A 14,872-nucleotide genomic window follows, 5' to 3' on the forward strand; every position below is an offset into this window, starting at 1 on the left:
TCATTTGAAGAGCAGCAAGAATGGAGGTGAGGAGGAAGGGGGCTCATCTGCTGCCTTGGGCTTGAGTGGAGGAGGAGCCCATCCCTCAGAGCCTGTTTCACCTGCAGCCCCTTCACATTTTACCTGCAGGAGCTCCTTGGCAGACCAGCGCCGCGCCTCGTCTCTCTGCAGGCAGCAGCTCAGGAAGTCACGCAGGCAGGATGAAAATAGGTTGGGCTGCTGCAGCTTTTGTCTTCCTCCTGTGGCTATCAGGAGTTGAGGCTGGGGAAAAGGGAGACACCAGGCTCCACCTGCTTCTTTCCCATCTGTCACTGCTCTCCCAGATCCCACTGATTAAGCTCCACTCTGCAGTGGCAGTTTCTGCCCTGGCACAGACCCAGAGATGACTTTCCTTTACCAACCAAAAAACCCAAACCCCGATGCAACAACAGCCTCTCCAACATCCCACAGATCTTGCCTTGACAGCTGATTTCATATACTGACCTAGTTAGTGGGAGCTACATCAGCAAAAGGACATTTGCTTCTCTGAGGATTCATGCCAGCTTGAGAGGCGTTTTGGAAGAAGGACTTTGCTATACTAACTCTACTGTATCCAAGGGTTAGTACATGGAAAGTATTTCTGCAGTGCTTCTTGGTCCCTTAAGCACCGCTGCCACAAAACAAACCTAATCAAGCTTTTTGCTTTGTTCTTGAAAAGAATGGGAATTGGAGGGAAAGAAAGGAAATCCACCAGGTATTCCTCAGGTAAGGAAACAAATCTTTGGAATCTCATCCTCAACACAGACACATTATGATCCATGCACAAATGTACTGGGATGAAAACGCCTGCTTGGACACACAGGAGCCACCTGCAGCTCTGTTTCTCAGCAGTCTGAAAATTTCTGCTTTCCTTACATGGAAAAGAAAAACCTTTCATGGTCAAATCAGAAGGAGAGGTTCCATCCCTATGGACACCCTCTAGTCATTTGGCTGCTCAAGTCAATGCATAAATGGTAGGCCCATCCCAGAAAGTGCCTGGAAACAAATGGGAGGTTTTGGCAGGCTCTCCACATCACCAGGCTCTGGCTTGGTGACGGGCAGAATGTGACTTGGGCTGGGAGAGAAACACGGTCACTGAGTGTTTCAGCAGCACTGCACAAGAAGCAGAAGAGACTCTGCGGCCTTTGCACCCTCATGCCCAGGTTTCAGGCACGTTTCCCAGTGAGAAGAAACTGCACAGGGGGTTAAGTTCCTCTCTAAAAACGAGTGCCTTAGCAACTTTCATGTGTTTGGGCTTCTTTTCTTCATTTCTGGAAATGTAACACCAGTTCTGAGAGGCTTGCCTTGTGGTTTTAGGGGCATCTTCACAGACAGACAAGTGGGAACAACTTGAAACCCAAAGCAAATGTTGCCTGAGAAGAGCTGGGGAGTGTTTGCCTGTGGTGAGGCTTGAGCTGTCTGGCAATCCCCTTCCATGATGTGCAGAAACATCCAGCTGCTCCCCAGAACTCAGTCCCTCTGAGCACGCAGGCCTCTGGAAACACCTGACGATTCCAGCCTTTCTCCTGCTCAAGAGCATCTAACCTAAGCTGAGCTCCAGTTTCTTCAGCAAGGCCAAGGATGCTCACTTCCATGCAGGTGACAGTGTCCATGGAGCTCAGCAGGTCTTTCTGATACTCCTCAGGCCAAGGAATTACAGTGTAGATTGGCAAGACATCAGCTGATCATTGTCCAGTGTGGTTCATGTGGAACCAAGCTCTAACACGCTGACAAGTCAGAGGGAGAGAGCTCATTCTGCTTTTGCAAGATGGTATTTAGAAACATAAGACACCAACTTGGAACTATTCAAACCTCAACTTGCAGAATCCATCTCAAACAGACAAAAAGAACAATGGCAAGAGGCCTTGGAGTCTCCATAAAAATGCCCACCACTGTCATGATAACTCTGTGCTCATGGCACTGAAATAGATGGTGACCAAAGAGACTTTGCTATTATCCTCTTTAACCCAAAGGAGAATTTCAAAGCCAGAAATGGCAATGCACTCCCCTTGTGTACAAATAATTGATGCGGCTTTCTGTCCTTTTCCCACATCACCAGAGGTGACAAAGAGGGTTTTATCCTGACTCTCAGCTGAGCTCAGCCACTGGCCATGGTGGGGAGCTGGAGCCCTCCCTGTCATTATAACAGTGCAGGCCAGGGATGGCCCTGCTCCTGTGGTAAAGAAACACAGCACTGGTGTCAACTGCCCATGCTGGATCCCAGCCCAGGCACCTGCCTGCAAGCTCATCAACTTGTTAAAGTACCCAGAAACAGCCAAGGGTTTGGCAAACAATTCTAACTGCAGTCAGAGAAAAACACATCCTAAAATTATCCAGGCCACCCACACACGTGACTGAACAATGTACAGATGACTTGAAAGCCTGAAAGTTTCAACAACCACAGGATTTGGAAAAGATGCTACAGAATGGAAGAGAAGAGCTGCATTTAAAAAATGAAAAAGCAAGCAGAACTGCTTGGGCATTGCTTTGGTAGTAGGTTTTTTTCTCTTTTCCTTTTTTGTTTACTCTTCTTTTTCCTTTTTTTCTATGTTTTCTATAAAATTGATACTGAAAAGGTCTAACCTCCATTGCTCAGGATGTTTATCACATGTCTACCCTGTCCACTGAAAAATTCTTGTCCTTCAGAAACAGAGTTCCAACATTGTTCAAAAAACAAATGGGAAATGTCAGGCACGGCTGGAGGCCAAAATGGCAGGTTTCTGAACTGGTTAGGTTTCTGAACTGCCACTTCCCTTTCTGATACAACCAAAGCTACAGCAGATGCTGATGTGTTGCAGGGGCATTTTTAGAAGGGGACCTTGGTGGAAGTGGTGCCAGCAGATGGAAATGGGATTTTGTCCAATGGCACACAGAACATGGTACAGGTGAGAAAGACAGTGGAATCAGTGAGTATTTGCACCTTACCAAGACAGGAGTTGCATTCCAGGAAGGAACTTCTCGTTCCACCATTTCGATGCCCACAATTCCCAAAGACCATATGTCCACTTTGGGGCCATATGGTTGGCCTGTCACCACTTCAGGCGCCAGCCACCCAGCAGCGCCGGCCACGGAGCTCCATCTGCCCTGCTCAGGGCTGAGCTGAGCAAAGAGGCCAAAGTCAGCTGTGGAGAAAACCACAAACCATGAAAGCCAGCTCCAATTAGGAAACCAAGCAAAAGAATTCCCCACTCCCAGGCTAAGAATGTGCTGTTGAATCTCCTGGAGAACTGTCCACGCTCGATTTCCTTGGGGCTTTAGCCAAGGGAGTATGGAATTGGCCACTTCCAAAAAAACCCAGGTTTCTTAATGCTGCTCACAGCAGTGGACTTCATTCCCCTGAAGCTTTAGATTGTAGATCCCTCTGTCTAGAAGGGACACACACAGAGAAAGGCCACTCTTGACTGCTTGTGGTTCCTTATACCTCTGTGCACGTTCCAACTGTGCCCTCAGCTCGCAGCAGGGGTCCCTGCACTGCCACCAGCACCATTTTTCGGGAGCTGGCAGTCACGCCAAGCAGCCCTACACCCACATCCCTGGAAAGCTGCACCTGACCAAGAATATACTGACCCAGCTTGACAGAACCGTCAGTTCTGAGAAGGATGTTGCTGCTCTTCACATCTTGGTGGATGACATGGTTTGAATGAAGAAAATCCAGTCCTTGCAGGCACTGAGCGAGAAAACAGAAAGAGGAGGGCAAAAATGAGTGATGTGATTTCATCACACAAGAAAGGAGACAAAGAATCGAATGGGGGAATGGGGAGTAAGGGCAGAACAGTAATGGCCACTGAGATTTCATCACACAAGAAAGGAGACAAAGAATCGAATGGGGGAATGGGGAGTAAGGGCAGAACAGTAATGGCCACTGAGAGGAAGAGCTTGCTGCTCCAACACTTGCAGGGCAGGAATTTTCTGAGGAAAGGCACATCAGCTTTTGAAAGAGCAACAGCACCTGCTGTTGTAGGCTGTCCCCTGCAAACCAGCCAGGACGACTCCTGCTGCAGTGGACCTGCTTTTTCCATGCAGAGGACAAAGGAGGGGTTTGGAAAGGAAAAGTGCCTCCCTTTGGTGTTTAGTGGATCACTTTTGTGTGGGAGGCTGCATGGAAAAGATTTTCTTGCTGGCCTCAGCACAGGCTTGGAAGTATCACACCAGTCACTTTGCGGAAGCAAAGAGCATTTTGGCTGCACTTCTATCCTTTTCAGCTGAGAAATGAGTCTTTTTTCTTTGCTGGTCTTTTCAAATCCTGCCACCAGCACATTGCTTTTACAGGCAAGGAATGCAGCGAAGACAGACTCCAGGCAAACATTTAGAGAGGCAAGGTAGAGAACAGAAAATACAAATAAAAATACAAGAGACAGAGCGAGAATACAACAGCAGGAGATAAGAGTACTGGCACTGAGTACAGGGAGTGCAGGGGCACTGGCAGGCCTTTCTGTCGACGGAAGGGAACCAGGACATCATTTTGATCATCACAGGCTCGATTTTATTGATCAGTATGGCGGGTTAAATACAGTTAATAATGAGCTTCATACATATTGCAAAAGTTGAGCTCAGGATTGGTCAGCTTGCATATCAGCACCTACGCCTACTTCTACATTCCTCTGGTTCTACTTTTGATACTTTCTACATATTCTTAGGATGTATTCAGGACTAATCTCAACTCCCTATCCTCATGTTGCAGCAAGGTCGCTGCTGACTCTTCCTTTTAGCTTGCTGACTGCTGACTTTTCTCCTTCAACTTAACCAGTGGCATTATATCAGTGTGGCCTTTCTCAGCTAACCAATTATTAATAATGCTCTCCACATTTCCCCCGTTTTCTTCTTGTGCAAGGAGATTAGTTTGACATGTTTTTGCTATTGTACGGCTGACCATGTTTTGGATACAGTTAAAGATACAAGGCAAAATAAGCAAAAACAGTAAAATTACACCCAGCAATCCTATAGCATAGATCACAAGGTTCCTCAGCCACGGTCCGAGTCCCAGGCCTTTAAGCCATTCGTCAATTCCTAAACCGTCTTCTTCCTTAAGTTTGTGAAGTCCCTGTTGTAATTCTTTTATCTTAGTGTGAATGGACACTGAATGATCAGACAGATTCATGCAACACATTCCCTCGAACTCTTCACATCCATGCCCTTGTGCTAAGAGTAAAAAATCTACAGCAGCTCTATTTTGCAAAACAGCATGGTTAACACTTTGCACATCTGCAGTTAGCATGTCTAGAATTTGTGATGTCTTGTTCAGCTCATTCTTTGCCCAGCATCCTAATTGTTTTGCTAAATTCATGGCTTTATTGGCAGATCCTCCTGGTAAAATAGTTGAAACCACCACCTGTTTGAATGTGCCCCAAAATCGTGGATCCCCTATCTGGCTGCAGTCTAAGTCATGTATGCTACGTTTTCTCCTGTTTGAATTTTGACTCAGCTGCATTAGCAAGGACACATTAGGGTGAAACAGTGACAATTTTCCCAAAAAACAGGGTCCACCTTGTGGTTTAGCTGGTATACCATTCCATGCCCTGTCTCCACAAATCAAAAATATTCCAATGGGTAATTTCATTGGTGCTGTGATATTTGTGCCGTTACATTGACTGTAATGCTGTGGAGAGAATTCACTCACATTCAGGGATGAATCTAGGGTGGCCCATGTTTCTTTAGGTTGGTTTAAATTCTGAACACCCGAAAGTTTGAAGCTGAACCATCCGCCAGCTGTAGTGTTAGATATACTGGCATTTGTACTTCCAAAAAGATCCAGTTCTTCAGGAGGAGAATGCAAAGAGGCGTTAAGTGATTGGATTAGTAAGCATTGACGATAGCCATCACTCTGACCTGCAGTATACCCTTGTTGCACCGGCAATGTGATGTTTGACATGTTAGACATGCATAAGGTTTGATTGTTTATCAAACTACAAAATTCTCCCGGAGACCACACCGGAAGTCCCACCAGGCATGTTCGAAATGGGTTAGTGACTCCTCCAAGACTAAGACAAAGTGATGACTGGTTAGTTTGATTAGCAAGCGTTACCCATAAATTTTCCCTTGGTTGACTAAAGTGTGTTACTCCTACTGCTTCACTTGCTACAGCATTGAGCAGTATAACAAAAACAAACCTCATTTTTCTTTCTGCTTGCTTTGCTCCTCCTTTTCTTCCTTCTGCTTACGTTGTTTTTTCTTTCTTCGCTGTCTTTTCCCTGGTTTGCTAGATTGTCTATTGTAAGGCTGAGTCAATTCTTGAATATACTGATCTAATTCTAAATCAGCATCCTTGCTCACAAGTATAGCACGAGGTAAGTTTGAAGGCAAATCAGCTTTGCAGCGAGCGGCTATGATGCGTGAGGCTCTAGTAATTTCAAATATTCTAAGGTTTTCCTGTAACTTCCACCTAAGATATGCTATAACCACTTGTTCTGCACTCTCAAAGAGCTGTAATCCTGTCCGTCCTGGCAGGCCAGTACTTTGTTCAAGAGCTCTAACCCAGATATGATTTCGAATCCACTTTCCAAAACAAGATGTACACCATAAATATCCCAATGACTTCTGTGAATACCAATAAACCTGATTACAATCTGCACAATGCAAAGCTACCCATGCATAGCATTTATCTTTATCCTTTTTGCAAACATAACAAGGAAGCGAATGTAAGTAAGGACCAGTATAAAATTCTGTATCTTCAACCCAATGCAACCAATTCAATGGTGGTGATCGCAAAGCCTCTTCAGCCTTTTTACTATATGAGGCTAACAGCTCAAGGTCTTTCTTTAACACAAGGTGTATCTTATTTCGTAATCGTAGTTCTTGTTCGTTATCCTCCTCAACAACTATATCCTCCCGAGGGTCCCACAACAGTAAAATTGTTCTAATCATAGAAAATTAATTAGCAATCACTGATACCCCTATTCAAATGAGACCGTTCCCTTTTTTGCCTTCTTTTTCTTATCTGTCTTCAATCTTGCTGCTCCTAATTTCACTGGTCCTGCCACTTTCAAACTTAATTTTTTCGACTTATCAATGCAGCAATCTAATGCTCTATCAGGATCCGCTTGGAAGGGTCCTACAACTGAATGCTGTGTTAAAGGCACTAATTTCCTACACCTTATAGAAACTATACGTGATTTACTTTGAACCTTAATTCTATTTACAATACATTGTATTTCCCATCGATAATAAGCAAGAACCTTCTGTTCAGGAGACTCATAAAGATTTAAAGCTATATATGCGTTTTGCCCCGTTTGTCTCCTTAATTCATCTTGCCAGCTTTTTCCCCACGTATGCTCGTGTTCACAAGTATGACACCACAAGTCCCTTAATAATGATTGTTCTATCCAAAAAGTTCTTTTACAACCCCCACAACGTAGAGCTATCCAGGCAGCACAATGTGGATTGTGACAGTCAAGGCAATGTAGTTTCGCTGGATCTGTTAAGTGAAAAGTTGATAATGAGTCAATGAAACCAATCAACTCCTGGGCCGTCCGGTAGTGACGTGTCAGTGCTCTGTCCACCGCTTCCGAGTACCCCTTCAATTGTAACAGTAGTGGTTGTAGGACTAGAAGCAGTTTCTTCCCCAGTCACTCCCTGTCCTCCTCCATAAGGCGATCCACCGGAGGCTGCATCAAAAACAGGTTTAGTCCACTTAGCAGGCACCCACAAAGGCCCTGTAGGTGAGGAAACACAAAGATACCCCCGACCCCAATATAATACTTTTGCAGGTTTTTCCCATAATCCTGTACTTGGGTTCTTATACTTAACCCAGACCTCTGTTTCCTTAGTATTTTCCTGACCTGACCTTGGATGATGTTTCATTGCAGGAGGGGTATCATCTTCCCCAAAAATGCATAAATGATTAATCACATACAAAACCTTAGCCAAACATGCTTGTGGATCTGTCAAATCTTGATGTTTTTCAATATACTGCTTAAGGGTACCATTTGCTCTTTCCACTATTGCCTGTCCAGTAGGAGAGTGTGGAATACCTGTCATGTGCTTAACAGACCACTGATTCAAAAATTTCCGGACCCTAGCACTTACATAACCTCGACCATTATCTGTTTTGATACTTTTTGGAACTCCCATAACAGTGAAACAACTTAACAGATGTCTGATAACCTGTATAGCTTTCTGTCCTGCCTGAGCCGTAGCCCATATGTAATGACTATATGTGTCTATGGTGACGTGCACATGCTTGACTTTACCGAATCTAGCTACGTGTGTAACATCCATTTGCCATTTCTCATTTATTTCTAAACCTCGAGGATTAACCCCGATGCCTAGACCTATCCCACAATTATGATAACTACATGTTGGACATGCTCTGACAATGGCCTTGGCTTCTGACAAACTCAGCTCAAAGTGTTTTGCTAAACCTCTTGCATTTTGATGATATCTACTATGTGCTTCTCTGGCCAATGTGTGCTTGTCAATAGGACAAGAATTATCAATGGGTAGGGTAACCAATTTATCTGCACGTTCATTCCCTTCTCCTAAACCTTCAGACCACTTATGGCTCCTAATATGAATCACAGAATATGCTGCCTTTCTTTCTCGTAAAGCCTTCCTTAACTGTATCAGTAACTCATACAATCGTTTATTATTCACTTCCTTAATTGCTGCTTCCTCTATTCGTTTGACTACTCCTGCAACATACATAGAGTCTGTGGCCACATTTAAAGGCTCCTGTAAGTTGGACACCGCCCATACTACTGCTAACAATTCCAAAGTTTGTAAGCTATCTGCAGGGTCTGCTGTGAGGAGTTGATGCTTCCATTGTCCCTTTTCTTGCCAGGTAACAGCAGCACGCCTTGATTTCTTTCCTGCATCTGTAAAAACTGTAATAGCTCCTTCTATGGGGTTTTCTTCTCTTAAAGGTCGAGTGATCCAGTTCCATTCTGTCATCCATTGCAAAACTCTAGGCACTAATTTACTAGTCTCTACTTTAGCAGGTGACATCAATAATGCTTCTTGTAAATTCTTTGAATTTATCAAGTACCAGTCCAAGGTTTCTTTTTCCATAGGCAATCTAATAGTAGCAGGTTCTCTACCATCCACTTCAAGAATTCTGAGACGCCCCTTTTTGATTAATGCAGCCAATTGTTCAATTTTTGAAGATATTGTTTTCTTATGCTGTAGTGGTAGTGATAACCATTCCAACACCCGTATCTCCCCCGTTTTCTTTTGCAACTGAGAGAGAGCACCAAGCAAGTGGCAAGGGCTATTCCAAATAGTAAGGTCAATGGGGTGGTCGAGTTGTCGACGAGACACATACCCTTGCTGTACACAGTTACTAATTTGCTGCAAAGCAAGATGATGCTCCTTTGTCAGGTGTACAGGAGTAGTAGGGTCCACACCTTTTAACAAAGGCCGTAGGGCTTCTAATAAGTGATTTGGTATTCCCACAATAGGCTTCAGCCACTGTAAGTCTCCCAGCAACTTCTGTGCATCATGCAGAGTTTTAATGTCCAATTGTAATTCCAATTTTTGTGGTATCACTATTTGATCCGTCAAAGTCCATCCCAAATATTTCCAGGGCTTTGTAGTCTGAATTTTCTCTGCAGCAATAACAAGTGAATATGCAGCAAGAGTATTTATAATGGTGTTAATCTGTAAAGAGGAGAATGGCTGTTGCTGTGCAAACAAAATATCGTCCATGTAATGATATATTATAGTTGCTGGCCATTTACGACCTAGTGACTGTAATGCTGCATCAACATAAAGCTGACATAAAGTGGGAGAGTTGCGCATGCCCTGCGGAAGAGATGTCCATTCAAATCTTTTATCTGGTTCCCCACGATTTATTGCTGGTAAAGTAAAAGCAAATCTCTTCATGTCATCAGGATGCAGGCCAATAGTGAAAAAACAATCCTTTAGGTCAATAATTAAAAGTGGCCAGTGTTCTGGGATCATAGCTGGATTTGGAAGACCAGGCTGTAAGGCCCCCATTGGTTCCATTTGGTCATTTACAGCCCTCAAATCATGTATCAAACGATATTTCCCTGATTTCTTTTTGATTACAAAAATAGGTGTATTCCAAGGGCTTGTGGATAGTCGAAGGTGTCCCTTTGTATATTGTTCCTGTACCAATTCATGGGCATGCATAAGACTCTCCCCTTTTAGTGGCCATTGCTTAACCATCACCGGTGTATCCGTTTTCCAGGTGAGTGGAATGGGGAAAGTCCAAGCAATGGCAATTACCCCAAAGGGTGCTGATTAGTTAACACCACTCCCAATTGTGTTAAAATGTCCCTTCCAATTAAGCAGGAAACTGTAGGAGGCAGTTGAACAATTGAAAACACAGCAGATATTTGTTGATTCTCAATGCACACAGACAAAGACGGCGATCTGCTTGCCAATGTAAATCCTCCCACTCCTGTGAGCATGTTTGATGAAGGAAATAGAGGCCAATGTTGTGGCCAGGCTTCTGGAGAAATGATGCTAGTATCTGCTCCTGTATCCAATAATCCATAAAGGGTTATGCTTTGATGCCCATAGGTAATTTCAACTTTTTGTTTTGGTCTATTTTGTAAATCCACAGTTAAAAGTGTAACACCAGTAGAGCCAAAACCTTTTTCATCCTGTGCTTGCCCAGTAAATGATTGTATTCCTGATGTCATTTGTGACAGTGGTACCAATTGTGCAATGCGTTGTCCTTTTGTAATTTTAATCGGAGGATAAAGGGTGTAAGCCATAATTTGTATTTCCCCTGTAAAGTCCGCATTGATAACACCAGGCAAAACAAATAATCCCAACATAGTTATAGAGGAACGTCCCAGCAATAATGCTCCACATGTTTGTCCATTTAGTATAAGAGGACCCTTTATTCCAGTGGGTATCCTCTCAGGCCGGTTCGTCATTAGTGTGACGTCTACTGCTGCTGATAAGTCCAAGCCGAGGCTCCCTGTTGTTGCGGGTTGCAGACAGGAGGTGGCAGCGATGTCACGGCAGCTGCTGGTGTCTCCGATGTCACGGCGGCAACTTGTGTCTGGGCGCGGCCCCCATGATTCGCGCTCTGCAAATGGTTTCCCGACCGGCGCCTACAAGGCGTAGTGTTGTGGGAGCTGGATCAGCAGTGTTGACACCATACGCCAGTTGCTCGGCACGTTCGGCGTGTATGTCCTTCGTTGCCGCATCGGTAACACTTGAGGAATGGCTTCGAACCTCCTTGAGTGAATGCCAGAGAGCCATTTCGGAGAGGAGCAAGAGCAGCTAACACCTGATTTTGAGTGGACTCTGCTTGCTTTTGCAACCCCAATCCTAATTCCTTTAAGGCTTCTGCTATAAATGCCTGTGAAGCTGTTGGCATTAATGCCATTCGCTCTAATGCTTCCTCAATAGTCCAATTTGCCCCTTAAGAAGCTAACACTCTCTGGGTTGCTGGATTGCTATTTTGCAAGGCACACTGCTTCAATAGCGCCCCCTTCATGTAATCTGCCACACTAGCCCGATCTATAGCAGTAGCTGCTCTATCTATAAAATTTCCAAATGATTCTTCCCTTCCTTGCTTAATACCCATATAAGCCGGTAACCCTCCTGGCTCTTTAACCATATCTATTGCAGCACGCACCAACCTCATAGACTCTCTAAGTTTATCAGCTCCCGATATCATCTGTGCCTCTGTACGCAAATATGCCCCTAAGCCCATCAGCTCCTCTACTGTCACCCCATGTAATGGGTCTCCCTGGGCTCGTTGTACAGCAACCGATTCATTTACCAACGCGTGCCAATGGGCATTAAATAATAACTGCTGATGCTGAGTGAATATCAACCGAACTATTCCTCTTAAATCATTAGGACATAAAACCTGAGTATTAAAAAGATAATCTAACATTTGCTTAACAGGTTCACATTTTACTCCAAACTGACTAACCGTAGAACGTAGCTGAGTTAACAGCTTCCAATCTAAGGGAGTATATTCTGCTATATTATGCGTAAGGTTCCCCTGTGCATCATACTGTGGTGTGTATGTAACTGGACATGCAAGACTAGAAGCTATTTCCACCGCCTCACCATCCCCCATTTGCATTACTTCTTTCGCCAAAGCAGCCCAAGCTTCCCTCCTCTGTTTAGCCATCCCCCCGCATGGATCACGGTGTGCCCCTGTGATGGGATCTGGCCCTTTAAGGGTGCTATGCTGCTGGCGCTTCGGTGCAGACACCGAGCTTTTGCGCGGGGGGGGCAGTGAAGCAGAGGCTGGCTCGCGCGGGGGAAGCGGGAGCCCCCCCTCCCTCGCTGGAGCTGACAGTGAAACCGGAGCCGACTCAAGCGGAGCCGGCCTGCGAGGGGGAACCAGCCCCCCCGCTGGAGCCGGCTCGGGCGGGGGAGGTGACCCCCCCACCGAAGCTGTAACCTGAGCCGGCTCACTGAGGGGTAGCGGCGGAGGCAAGGCTGGCGGCGGAGGCAAAGCTGGCTTGCCCCTCCCCCCACCATCCGACCCGCCTAAAGCTGGTGGCGGAGGCAAAGCTGGCTTGCTCCTACCCCCACCATCCGACTCGCCCTCCCCCTCTGACAGGAAAGGTGCAGACGGTTCCACTGCGCCTATAGAGAAATCCTCCACACCACTTTGCTGGGGACTCTTAGGCATAAGTACTTTAGTTACAGAGGGTGCCAGGGGATCATCTTCACGACCATACCCTATATTTCTCTTATGAGCTTCTGTTGCCCTTTCTGCTGCCTTTCTCTCAGAGACCTGCTGAAGTAACGTGTTATACACCACCCGCCATAACTTCCCGAATTTCTTTGCTGACTTATCATCGTCTAGTACTGTATCCCACAATATTTCCCCAAACTTTCTCCACTCTGATAACTCATGAACTGTATGAGGATTAGAAAAGATACCCTTAGCATGGCCATAAGCTAATAACCCTGGTAACTCCTTTTTTAAATCTATCCCTTTTATCCCACGCCGCTCTAAATAGGCGGTAAATAAATCATATGCCGCTTGCCTATCCATACCTATTAATCAGCGCGCGCTGTTGCAGCTCTCCAGGCTCCGGCGGACACGTATTGGCTTAAGTCACAGTTGTGAACCTTAAGGGTGCTTCAAATTCCGGCACCGTCCCGGCTGCTGGGACCCAAACCCAACTTCCGGACCGTGGCGTAATCCCTTTTTCTTTTAATCCGAGAAAAAGGGCAGAGATTCGGTTATGCCCGCATTCTCCACCATTTGTCGACGGAAGGGAACCAGGACATCATTTTGATCATCACAGGCTCGATTTTATTGATCAGTACGGCGGGTTAAATACAGTTAATAATGAGCTTCATACATATTGCAAAAGTTGAGCTCAGGATTGGTCAGCTTGCATATCAGCACCTACGCCTACTTCTACATTCCTATGGTTCTACTTTTGATACTTTCTACATATTCTTAGGATGTATTCAGGACTAATCTCAACTCCCTATCCTCATGTTGCAGCAAGGTCGCTCCTGACTCTTCCTTTTAGCTTGCTAACTGCTGACTTTTCTCCTTCAACTTAACCAGTGGCATTATATCAGTGTGGCCTTTCTCAGCTAACCAATTATTAATAATGCTCTCCACACCTTTCCCTTGAGATGCTTTTACTTGCCCATAGCATACCAGCAACACAGAAACAAAGCTCGGCACAGGAAATCACTTCAGCTCTGAGCCCGTTTCCCAGACAATCCTGCCGAAGCCCTTGGAAACACAGATGGGATTGCTGACCTCCCGACTGATGGCTGCCATCTCATCTTCCAACAGGTAGGTCTGGCTTATGACATTGCTCAGAGTGCCTCCATCCATGTACTCCATAACCAGGGACAGTTCCTCACCCACAAGGTAGCTGAAAGAAGGAAACAAGGGCATGGAGATGAATGTACATGGCTAAGTTGCTGTTTGGAAAAGACAGGTTGGTTCTTCTTTTCAGGTCCCTTTGAGACAAAGACAAAATAAAGGAAGAGACATTCCCTCTTGGCTGTGCATTGTTTGCCATCTGTGCAGTCTCAAGGAGAAAGGCGCAGCTGCAAGAAAGGAGATGTCTTAGATGGGCAGCAAGCAAAATGTGCAGTTTAGTAACAGCCCAGATAAAAAAACCTGTCATGCATGGTGTTTCTGGAAAAAAAGTATCTAGTCTTCCTGGCATGCATAGCAATGGAAAACAGTGGCAACAATCCAAGGGAAATCCTTGTTAGTTTACCTGGACGTAAGAAGACACTTGAAAAAAATCAAGCTCCAAACCAAAGTGGTGGCTGTGAATATAGAGATCATTGATTTAGTAAGACACAACTCATCTGGGTTTTTGAACAATTTTCAAATACCATGTGCCAGCGAAGACTAATGCAGACAAAATGCAATCTCTTCCCATCCACTGGAGATGAAAAGAGCAATAATAATTAGCCAATAATTACAGCTCTATTTTCTGCCAGTGACCAAAGTGGGATTTTACCTTGCATGTTTGCCACATGCAAACAAACATTCATGGGACAAAAGCACAACTCACCTGTCAAAACAGTTGACCAGGTTGGGATTTCTATTCACCTTCATGACCATGAGTTCGTTGACTTTTAGTTCCTTCTTCCTCAGTCCTTGAAGCTGTATTTTCTTGATGGCCACCTAAAATGACATTGAAAATCAGTAACTTGAGACGTTGGTGGCATGAGACCACAAGGCACGTGGAGCAAGTGATTTTGCAATGACACAGCTGAGCTGTGCCAAACTGCCTTGTGATTAGGCACTGCAGTAATCAGGAACTGACATTCCAACAGCCCATTTCTCTGCTCCCTTGGGAGCCAGTTACAGGACACGTGGGGCCACTGACATTTTGCCTTGACCACTTGGTAACAGCAGTGTCTCAGTTATCACCCACAAACCTCTGACCACACTCTCTGCTGCTTTCTTTGGGACTCAGAAGAA

The 14,872-nt window shown here is 45.2% G+C and overlaps 1 long non-coding RNA gene across 1 annotated transcript; it reads right to left on the reverse strand.

The window, feature by feature from the left end:
- Positions 1–3,585: 3,585 nt before the first annotated feature.
- Positions 3,586–14,544, reverse strand: LOC134433493 (uncharacterized). Its single transcript, XR_010031566.1, has 3 exons — positions 14,498–14,544; positions 13,685–13,802; positions 3,586–3,685 (listed from the first exon to the last, which is right to left on the reverse strand). It is a non-coding gene; the product is annotated as an uncharacterized LOC134433493 (long non-coding RNA).
- Positions 14,545–14,872: the final 328 nt, after the last annotated feature.

The sequence above is a fragment of the Melospiza melodia genome, unplaced genomic scaffold, assembly GCF_035770615.1.
Source record: "Melospiza melodia melodia isolate bMelMel2 unplaced genomic scaffold, bMelMel2.pri scaffold_18, whole genome shotgun sequence".
NCBI lineage: Eukaryota > Metazoa > Chordata > Aves > Passeriformes > Passerellidae > Melospiza > Melospiza melodia.